The sequence below is a fragment of the Aotus nancymaae genome, unplaced genomic scaffold (assembly GCF_030222135.1).
Source record: "Aotus nancymaae isolate 86718 unplaced genomic scaffold, 86718_ANA_hifiasm-v0.15.2.pri h1tg000009l, whole genome shotgun sequence".
Taxonomy (NCBI): Eukaryota; Metazoa; Chordata; class Mammalia; order Primates; family Aotidae; genus Aotus; species Aotus nancymaae.
The window spans coordinates 18,788,359-18,800,839 of record NW_026988420.1 but is presented as its reverse complement, the minus strand read 5'-3'; positions in this window follow the sequence as shown (position 1 = coordinate 18,800,839).

Genomic DNA, 12,481 nt, shown 5'->3' with positions numbered 1-12,481 from the left:
GCAAAGAATTCAGTCATTACCAGAGACCTGCATACTCACTGTGCTCCCTTTTTTTTTTTTTTTTTTTTTTTTTGAGACGGAGTTTCGCTCTTGTTACCCAGGCTGGAGTGCAATGGCGCGATCTTGGCTCACTGCAACCTCTGCCTCCTGGGTTCAGGCAATTCTCCTGCCTCAGCCTTCTGAGTAGCTGGGATTACAGACACGCACCACCATGCCCAGCTAATTTTTTGTATTTTTAGTAGAGACGGGGTTTCACCATGTTGACCAGGATGGTCTCGATGTCTTGACCTCGTGATCCACCCGCCTCAGCCTCCCAAAGTGTTGGGATTACAGGCGTGAGCCACCGCGCCTGGCCCTGTGCTCCTTTTTTAATGAGTTTTCTCCAGGAACTCTGCTGCTACTCTTTACCATGTGCATGCTGCTTGATTTTTTGCTTGATTTTCACAAACAATAGTGAGGTAATTCTTTTTTTAAAGATAATTTTATTTTGTTTTTTATTTTTAAATTGACAAAATTTGTATGTATTTATCATGTACATGTTGTTTTTAAATATTTATACATATAAAATGGTTAAATAGGGTTAATTAACATACAAATTACCTTGTGAGAGAAATCTTACAAGAGTCTGTCATTTTCTCATTTTTTTATTATCCAGAAATAAAATGTTAAAGAATAATTTTATTTGAACTAAAACCTATATAAATATTACAAGCATATCAATCTTAAAAATATAGGTGGCATTTGGGCCTATGAAAATTCTACATGATAGATACTAACTTTCAGTGAAAAATGCAAATACAAATATAGGCCCCAATTTTCTCACAAGAAAGATTGATTTAAAAACTTTATTAAATATTTGATGATTCACACTAGTCCACATTTATAAATAGACATATTGAGAATAGATCATGTCATTATTTTTTCTCTTCACTGCAGGAAGTGGTAAAATATTAGAAATTGTGAATCAAATGGTGACTACATGACTATTAAAGATTACTAATATGTCTAGCATCTACTCTCCATCTACAATGTATATTGGGAAAGAGTTTTAAAACAATTAGATTAAATGGTTCATAAAGATACCTTTGCACACAATTTGTTCTGACTCTTATAATGAGGCACTATTGCCAACAAAATATTTCCCAGCTCATCCTTCTAAAATGTGTTCAATCTCACAGTGAAGATAATGGCTGACTACATGAGTTCTAATTCCTATACCAGTAATTGTTGGAGCAGATATTTCAATTCTCTGAATCTTAATTATGAAATTTTGGTCTGGGACCAGCAGCATGAATTTATCAGAAACACAAAATCTCAGGCTCCACCCTAAAGCTACTGAATCAGCATCTACACTTCATCAGGATCCTCACATTTTTTGAATGCAAATTAAATCTTGAGAGTCATTAATCAATACAATCTCCATAAGGGCAGAGCCTGTTCAGATCATTGATAATTTTCATCACCTATCAGGGACTAGCATGGGCAGGAACTCATAAACATTTTTAATTGTTTATTTGTATTAAACTGAAATAGATTGTTTTCAGATTTTCAGTCTATTTTCTTTATAAGCATTGTCATAGGTAGCTTGAAGATAGAATTCAGAAAAAAAAATGGAAAATCTCTAACATAAAAATAAGCAAATTTCAAATGTATCTGGATTATTATTAAAAATTTACCAATTATAATAAAATATTTTCCATGAAATATTATATTTGAATTTTATTTTTTCTGACAATTTATTTTTTCTTTCTTAATTTTTATATTACTTCATGTTCCCACAAAACATTTAAGCCTAATTGTATTATATAAAGATTTTTCAAAGTGTTAAAAAATAAATTACTTACAGTCCTTCTGAAAATGCAGATTTCTGGACCTTACTCTGTACGTACTTAATAAAATCTAGAAATATGTATTTGAACACTCCTACCTTAATTAATTTCATTTTAAGTGTCAAAAAACCAAAATTTCAATAAATTGAAATTTAAAGATCAAATCGGCTTTTATTAGTTGTTCATGAACAAGGCAGCATCCAGTCCACAAAACAGACAGATGCTAAATGTACGTGGCCAAACAGTTGTTTTTTTATTAAGGAAAGTTGAACAGTAACAAAGAAACAACATAGTGCAGAAAGAAGACTGGTTAACATAAGGTTACTTCAGGTTACTTTCCTTATGGTGTTAAAGCAGAGGGGACATCCTTATATCACTGGCTCAGGTTGACTGGGCCCTTTTTCATTGGTTGCTATAAATCTCCCTTTTGTTTGTTTGTTTTGTTTTTTACTGGCTTGTTTCGGGATTAGACAATCATTTCTTTCCAGATTTATCAGAAGGTGAGGTATTACAAGTAAACAGTGCAGGTTTCACTTTAGTGATGTGAATCCTTAGCAGGAGTGATTCCATTGTGGGTTAGTCAGTTGGGAATTAGTGTGGGAGTTCAATACAAATCAATAGGATCCCATGAATTTTATTTGGGCAGTTTCTACTGTTTTGACATTATATAATCTGACGTAAAAATATGACTTCTTAGCAAACATTCTTATGAGCAACTATTTTTTTATCTAGATGGCTAATAGCTGTAAATAAACAATTTTAATAGATACACTGTAAAGCAATAATTATTTTCAGTGCTTTCATAAACACTGAGACCATACCATGTCTGTTGAAAGGGAAACTCTGGTGGTTTGGCATTTGCCTAGAATGATTGGGCTAACCAGGTTTATAAGTGGGAGTGTTTCAGAGGAGACAGACTGACATTTGAATCACTGGACTCAATGGGGATGACTGCCCTTCAGTAGGAGTGAGCACCATCCAATCATCTGGGGGCCCAAATGGGGCAAAAAGGTGGAGGAAGGACAAATTCTTGCTCTGTCTTCTAGAACCGAGACATCCTTCTTTTCAGCAGCTTCCCAGGTTCTTGGGCCATTAGCCTTCATCTGAGAGGTTTACCATTGCCTTCATTAGTTCTCGGATGTTTGGACCTAGACCAGGTCAAGCTACAGGCTTCTCTCGTTCTCCAGCTTGCAGACAGCCTATTTTGGGACTTCCCAGTATTTACAATCAAGTAAGATAATCCCCTTAATAAATCTCTCCTCATCCCTCTCTATCCTGCTGGTCCTGCTTCCCTGGAGAATGCTGACTAAAATATCTAGTTATTTGGTAATTATTTGAACTTACTAGTTAAAAATCACTTGAATTTCTTTTAATTTTATTCTTTGATTATATTTTCCCTGTTGTACTGATTTCATATTATATTATGTTCTACATCAACACTTAAAGAAAAAAAAATTTTTTAATTGCCACTGTATCACAATATATGTATTTTATGCCACTATTTAGAAGGATCAAAGACAAAAACATGATTTTGATTACATTAAACACCAGTTTGCAATTGAAATTGCAAACTGAATGTGCTTGAACTATGTTATTAGAGGCTAGCTGGAAAAATTTGAGATAGTAACATAAGACACAAGATACATATTTGTCTTTCTAAGTGAAACCTACCTTACTATGCCTAAGATACAACATACACAGCCCATTCTTTTATTATAAGTTAAAGACTATAGTTCTATTTTTGTAGAGGCTTTGCTTATTAATAACTGTATAACATGTAAGAGTCTGTAAAATACTTTCCCTTACATCATCTGGACACTGGAAACAACTGTGATGCTATGCTCATTTTAGTTAGGAGTAAACAAATTCCTAAAGAAGTTAAATGAATTAACTGCTTAAGATAATCCAGGTAATAACTAAAAAAGGAGTTAACTGATATGAGATATGGGTTTTCTAATATAAAGATTTGTATTATTGTATTGTATTACAATTTCGCCGATTCTATTAATTATATAGTGCAGGCAAGTTTTTGTCATTGACTTTCAACAAATGATAGTTATTTCTACTCATGTTCTTTTTGGTTTCACTTCCTGTCAGGGAATTGAGACTACTACTAGAAGGGTTGCAGCTGTCTTCCAAAACAAGTAGGGCAAAAGAAGGATTCAGAATAGAGCCTTTGGAAGCTTACTGGAATACTCTTGCTGTAGAATAAGAGAGGAAAGGAGAGGAAAACAGAGATTCTTAAGTCCCTACTCTTCACTTAAAAGCAGTTTAACTTTGGAGTGATCATTCCATCCGTGTGTTGGTTTTCTCATCTGTAAGGCATGACTGAGAATATTGGGATGATTTGCTTTGCTGTTACTGATATTAAATGAGAAAAGTAATATTGAAATTATTATAAATCATGAAATGTTATAATTTGTAGTAACATTGGAACCATAATATTTACCAAGCCACTACTCAGTCTTGACACTTCTTTTCTCCATGTTCATTCACTCCCAAAGTGATCTGGCCTCTTTAAACATTATTTATATGCTGATAGTTTCCAAAATTGTATTTTCTCAGTTAGAGAAAAATGCTAGGTTATCAGCATGTTCCACCACACATTGACCTTTTCTTTCAATATTGCCCTCCCCTCACTTTCTCTCTGCATTCTTGCTTCTTGAACAACCTAGGTACTCTCCTGTCTCAGGGTCTTTGCCCTCTGCTCTGCTTCAAATGGTCTCATTTAATTATCAACATGGCTCTTCTCTCACATCCCTTGAATCTCCTCTCACATGTCATTATATCAGAGAAGCATGCTTGAAAAGCCTAAATAAAATAGCACTCCCCTCTTCTTGCCCCTTTCTGTCCATTCATCCTGCTTTATTTTTCTTCATAGCAAAGATCTCTGTCTAGCTGGAATATTACATATTGATTCATTTTTGTATATATTGTTTATCTTCTTCCATTAAAATAGGAAGATAACAGGAGCAGAGCTTTGTGTCACTGCTCTATTGCCAGAAATTAATACTTAGAAGGTATTCAAGAATTATTCATTAAGTGAAACATTGAGCAGAACAGTATCATATGCTGTCAATAGTAGATAATTATTAAAATAAGAGTGGATTCATTTAGTTGTATGGCAGTAATCAAGCATCTAGATATCTGTGAACTCTTTCTCTTGAATCTCAGTACTTATGGATCTGTCAGTTGTATCATATGCTGGGAGGTGAAATTGTTCACGTGTGTCTTTCTTAATTAAATCCATGTATTCATATACTAAATATTTGCTGACTGCTTATTTTGTATGAGATTCACAAAGTAATATCATTGAAAATTATATTATCTTCTATTATATCCCCAAATAGTATTTTATATATATTCTGCCAAGCAATTCTGTAAGGTTCATATATTTTTCTCCATCCTACCTATGAGAAAACTGAGTTTCAAAAATCTTAAGTAATTTGACCAAGTTAGCAAAGCTCTTAGTCATTAGTATTTGAATCCCGGTCTGTCTCACTTCACATGCTATATCCCTTGCCACATTGCTTATTAGTATATCTTTAAGCAGGAAATATTAAAAGAACAAAATGATATAGTTATGCTAGAATTTTTTAACTTAGAAAATCTATTTGATGAGATTGTATTGATTCATAGACTCATCTCATTTTATCAACACTTACTATGTTCTTGAACCTGTTTTTTAACTAAGAATCATAACAAGTTAAATTGAGAAAAAAATCTCGGTTTTTTAGTTCTATTCTCTCATTTTATTGATCTGGAAAATCAGGCTAAGGAATGTTGCTTCACTGAAAATCACATAGCTGGCCTACTGACCAAACCCTTCTAACTCTTTGGTCAGTGTTGACTACTTTCGGCTTTCTCCCATGCCAATTTACCAGACAGGATTCCAAAAGAAGTAAATAAATAATCTGTTGTCAGCCACACTTGTTATAGGTTAGTTTGAAAGAAATTTGAAAAAGACTTTTGTTGAAGAATTGCCTATACATGCACAGTAGAAATTGTTTTTAAATTTCTACTGTATCAATAATACATCAACAGAGGAGAGAAAAATGGGGTGGGTGGAAAAGCCAGGTAAAACAGAGAGGATTACACATGGGAAAACTGGAAAGCCACTGTAGAGCTAAAGTGACAGGCTGATGGTAATGACCCTCAACAGTGTTTATGGCTAAGGTAGCTGATAGCTCAAAGGTGTAACAAATCGGTCTCTTGTATATTATATTAGTGGTGGCAAATATATCATTTAAATATGCCAAAATATTTATATAACAGAGCAGTAAATGCTACAAGCTAGAGACATATATACCCTATTACAAACTTAAAAACATACACCACTTAATGTAAAATATAGCATTACAAATAACAAAATATGAAATATAAACACTCACTGTACTATTTTTTCATTTAAAAATAAAAAAATCAGTTATCAGTATTATCTGAGAAAAAGCTTCAAATATTAATATAAGTTCAGTATGCTTTTCCTATATAAACTTATGAGTTGATTGTAACCACCTTGTACTTGATCAGAGCCCAGAATTATGTCATGCAAATACTGTAGGCCTAGTTATTTTGCTATGTTCAATCAGTGTTTCAACAAGATATTCTATAGAAATAAGTCTTAAGTGACTGTGAAAATCTATATTACAGTTAATTTGTGTGTTGGGTTTATACACTTGTATTCCTGAAGCAAATATTTAAGCAACTTTCTAACTATTTTCATGAAAAGATTTCTTATTTTAAATGTTTTTGAAACACAAAGAGAAATAGGAATAAAGATTTCTACATTTGAAACAGCCAGAAGAGTTATAAGCAAATATTTTTGAAAATAATTTTTCACCTTAGCTATTACAAAATTCAATTGTTGAAACAATTTTTAAATTAAAAGTTTATATTATCTATATGAATACGTAAATGTTTTTATTGACTTATGTTTTTTGATACTACATAGGTGGAATACTAGGTACAGAGCAGTAGAAAATAAGAAACTCAAAACTATAAATGAATATTTTTTTCTATGCTAAAGAAAAACTGATAGAAAACAAATTTAGCTTTTAGAAAACAAACACAACTACAGATTACATGGTCATTAGAATACTTATTCTACATTATAACAAAAATTTTGTTCTTTTGTTGTCCTTACTTAGGATGTATTTTGTTTTGAATACTGGGCAGGAAATCCCTATCCCACTGGGGACAAAAGAATAAAAATAAGATCAGTAAAGTAAATTATTTAATAGGAAGATTTAAGAAAAAAGTGTTTTGTGAACATTGGAACTGCTTCAAATTAAGTATCTAAAAGCCAGTATGCATACTTTTATTGTCTAGTGTATTGCTGTATAAATAAGATTGTGGACTAATCAGCACAACTAGTGCTCATTTCTAACATTGTTTCTGTGTGTGTTTGTGGGAAGGGGGAATTCTGAGTTCAAAAAAAATTAAAAAATAAAAATTTCTAATATCTTTCTGCCTTGAGTCCATTCTTAATAGAATACACACTCCTGCTTTTCTTCTTTAAGGCATAATAATATTCAAAAGACATTTTTTATATTACATATTAAAAAATAAATAATGTCACCATAGTGTTTGCAGAAAAAAAAAATTAAAGCACATACCACCCATTGAATCCTGTCATCCATTTTTCCCAGATATGTCATGTAAATTCTTCATTATCTTCTTTCTTTTTCCTCATGAAATCTTAACTTCTAATTTTAACTTGGAATTCTACCATAATCCCTGCCCATTAAAAATTTTAGAAATATTCTTTAAAATAATCTTTTTCTTTCTTCTCTTACTAATCACTCTAAAGGTTTAAGGTTATTACTTTTTTTTAATCAATAAGCAATAAAATGAAATGCCTCAGGATTGAAAATGAATACCTTACCTTGAGAAGCAGAAAAATCTGGGGCAAAATAAAGATTCATTATAGAATTTGAATCAACAACTAAAGTCTGAATGGATATGGAGCATTTTGAAGAATAAGTCAATTCTTACTCTGTGATTTAAAGGCTGAGTAGCTGAGAGAGTAGTAGTGACAGACATAATTGAAAAGGTTAGGGGATGTCATTTGTTCAGGATTGGGAAAATAATAAGGTTGGACTTTGACATGTTGAGTTTGTCTCATCAGCGAACCAATTGACAAATAGTTGGATGCAGCTTAAATTTCATGGGAGAGGTCAGATATCAAGATATATAGATCGCAGTCAATTTAACAAATATTTAGTAATTGTTCTGTCTAGAGAATTTTCTGAGAAATGGTAGCTAGTATAGAATAAAATGGTGGTTCTCTCTGGATTCTTCTGTCTTAAGAAGAAGAAATAGATATATACATAGGTATACAAAGATACATGGAAATATTCATAATATACTATGAATATCTGTATGAAGAACCAATTTCATTTGCCTTGGTGGTTTAGATAAAGCCATGGAAAACTACAGAGTTTCAGCCAATAAAGTTGGAAATCAAGGTGCTTCATCACCCATTCTAGCCCTAGCTATTGCCTTTCCCTATGTTCTATCACTTTGTGAAAAGATATTTTGATGACAGTAGCATCCTCTGTGTATGCTTTTCCTTATGATTCTATTTCTTCTGACCACTTCCTTTTATCCTTATAGACTTTGCTGCATAAGTAGCTGCTTCTTAAGGTGTTCCTTACTCTCTTGACTTGAGTTATGTTTCTTCTTAAGAGTTCTTATGTAACTCAGTAATCACTGCTATTATACTATTATTAAGGAGTGTTACAATTATCTGTTTGGTAGATCTCTCATTACATTGTGAACTACTCAGTGAGGAGGCTGATTTTATCTCTGAATCCCTAAAGTATAATGTAATACTTGACATCCAGGAGAAGCTTGATAATTACTTGTGGGAAAAGAAAGGGGAAACCGAAAAAAGAGAAGTAAAACAGGAGCAACGAAGAAAGGCAGAAAGACACAGAGTAAGAAATTCTCAAGTCAGAGCCTAGAATTGTTAGGGTGATATAAACAGATGCCATAGAGAAATAAATGTTAATGATGTAATTGTCTAAGAAATGAGTGTAAAAGGAAATTAGAGAGTAATTTACAGTACATTGATTTGCAGGAATGGAAATACCCTTGTTTTAATTCACATATGCACATATTTCAATATTGTGGATGCTAGGGGGCTGAAGGAGTAATGTGGTCAATAAATGAAATATTATTCAGATGTCTGGGGAGGTTAGAATGGATTTGTTATTAAGACGTCACCAGTAAGATGGCAGTGAAAATGGCAGAATAGGAAATTCTAAAGGCCTAGGCCTGTATAAAAACATTGAAAGGAAGAGTAAAAACTTTTAGAATTCACTCATTTAGAACTTTGGAAGATAGTTGATGTTTTACAGAAACAAAGCAAATGCAGGATCAAGAAAAAGGCAGCTTAAACGTGGAAAGAAAACTTTGTGACATTTTAACATAGTCTTTCCTCATTCATCTCCATTTTCATGATGACTGTGTTCTTGAAAATAGCAGCCTGTGTTCCCAAATGGATTACTGGGTTCCAGAGGGACCAGAACATACTGTGGGGAACAGCAAGGGAACACAGTATGTTCCGGTTCCTCTGGAATCCTGTTTGGATCTGTGTGGGAAGTCCCTAAGGAACTGATACAATGCATTTGTCTTTAGTTCTCCTAACTTGGAACTGTTTTAGGGTGAAAAAGTAGCTAAGTATAAGGCATTCCTCATAAGCATTAGAAGGTAAATGAACAAGCCACTGCTCAAAGTGGCAAAAGATTACAGATGGGGACAAACAGTGTATGTGCTGAAAGTCCATGAAAATAAAAATTAGAGAGATCATTAGTTTGGGGAATAAGGGCTTTGAAAATGTTCTGCCTATAAAAGGGAATCTAGAAAAAAAGACATGACCAAGTAAAGAGTCATGCTCAAAAAAGACCCGAGAAGTCCTGAGGTACCAAGTCCAGCTGACTGTTATGCTGAGCACAAATAAGAAGTGAATGCTAAGGCAGAGTTGCAAATGTCTTAACTAAGCATTATAGTGTCCCAACACAGAGCAATTTGCAAAAATCAGAAGAATGTTATTATTATTATTTGGTTGTTGTTGTTCTAGACATTTAAGGAAATCTCTGTCAAACGACTAGCTGACTGCAAGCTAAACAGACAAGTCTTCAGAGATCACATAAAAAAAAGTTCTCAAAAAATATTTAGAAAAGTTGTTAAACAAATGAAAAACTACAACTGACTGTAAGCCACAAAAACAAACCCTAAGGAGGAGAAATAATCTGATTTTCAGAGTTACCACATTGCAGTATTTAAAATGCCCAGTTTTCAGTAAACAATTATAATGATACAAATAAAAGAATGTGGTCCATTCTTAGGAAAACAAGAAATTAACAGAAATTTTCCCTGGGAAGAACATAAATTAGGTTGACTATTACGTTGATGCAAGCATAATTGTGGTTTTTGCAATTACTTTTAATGGCAGAAACTACAATTACTTTGTACCAACCAAATGTTTAAGTATATTTAATCAACTGTCTTAAAAATGCTCAAAGAGCTAAAAGAAATCATTAATAAAGAACTAAAGGGAACCAGGCAAATGATGTCTCAGCAAATAGAAGATATCAGTAAAGATATGATAATCTTCAAAGAATTAAACAGAAATTCTGGGCTGAAAATTACAATAACTGAAATAAAAAATCATTACAGGAATTTAGCAACAGATTTAAAAAGAACAGGGAAGAATCAGAAAGATTAAAAATCAACAACAGAAGGAAAACTGGAAAATTTGCAAATATATGCAAATTAAATATAACATTCTTAAATAGTCAATGGGTCAAACAATCATAACGGAAATTAGAAATTACTTTGGGGTGAAATGAATACCAAAGCACAACACACCAAAATTTATGAGATGCTATGAAAGCAGTGGTAAGATGAAAATTTACAGTATTAAAATCCTTACATTTAAATAGAAGAAAGAACTATTTTAAGGAACTAGAAGACAAAAGAGAAAACAAAATCCAAGGTGGCAGAAGAAAGGAAATTAAAAAAGAAAATAGAGCACAGATAAACAAAACATAGAATAGAAAAAACATAGAAAAGATAAATAAAAATGAGTTGGTTCTTCAAAAGACCAACAAAATTGACCAAACTTTTGGTAGATTAAAAGAGAGCAGACTCAAGTAACTAATATCAGAAATAACAGTGGGAACACTAACACTGATTTTTGGAAAGAAAGATAATTTTATGATATAAAAATACACAATTATATGCCAAAAAATGTGATAACTTAGATTAAATGGACAAATTGGTAGGAACACACATACTACCAATAATGAGTGAAAAAGAAATAGAAATTCAAATTTATGTTTAAGAAGTAAAGTGATGAAATCAGTAATCAAAAATCTCCCAACAAAGGAAAACACAAGGCTAGATAGTTTTATTACTAAATTGTTCCTAAAATTTAAAGATAAATTAACAAATTTTTTCTTTAAACTGTTATAAAAACTAGAATATGAGAGAACACTTCCTAAATCATTCTGAGGTCACTAATATTCTTATACCAAAGTCAGAGAAAAATCTCGCAAGAAAAGAAAACTGCAGATCAGTAACAATTATTGATATACATGCTTAAATACTCAATGTAGTACTCACAAAGTAAATCCAGCAGCATATTAAAGAGATCATATACACGTCCAAGCAGGTTTGATCCCAGGAAACAAGGGTGGTTAAACACACAAAAATTAATAAACAAAATATACTATAATAGAAAGGAAGAAAAACCTTATCATCTTAATTGATGTACAATACCTAACTTTGTATTCTAACACTCTGTTATCATAAAACACTCAACAAAAAATGAATAGAAGGGAACATCCTCAATTGTTGGGGGAAGTAGCAAAGGAGAAAGAAATCACGGAGTGCCTACGTAAATTGTTTATGAGTAACATACAAAATAGGAACAACAAACCGTGGAATACCGAGGGAGGCCTCTGGGGAAGCAAACTTCTCCATGCCTCATGTTCCTTCCAGTGCAGGGTGACCTAGGCTCTGTTACCATAAACATTATGCTCAAGGATGTAAAATACCTCTGTAGCACTAAGACATAACCAGACTTGTAGGCTCCTTGTAAGGCCTGCATTCCACCAGCTGTACATACATAATAAGCTAAAGATAACCACATGTGCTTGTTTTGTGAAACTTCTAAATGCCCACTGTTATTAATTTGTAGAATGATGCACCAGTTCCAGCTTACTGATGCAGTTCTGGCTCACTGATTCACCCCACCATCATGACACCCTCTCCCCACCATCACTCCACCCCTACTCTATAGATCAAAGTGATTGTAATCAACAAATACTGTGGCAGATCAGAGCCCAAGGCCTCTGCAGCCTCCAGTTTATGCACTGGCCCCCTGGTCCCACTATATGCATTCTTAATCTGTGTTTTTCTCATTCCTTTGTCGCTACCGAACTCAAGGTACCCACGAGGCAGTGGGCTGCCTACATTCTGGCACCCAACATATGGGGCTTCCTATACTCAATCTGATCAAGAACATTTACTAAAAACCCACAGCTAATATCATACCCAGTGGTGAAAAATTGAGAGATTTTTGTGCTAAGATTAGAAACAACACAAGGATGCATACTTTACCCACTTCTATTCAACATTTTACT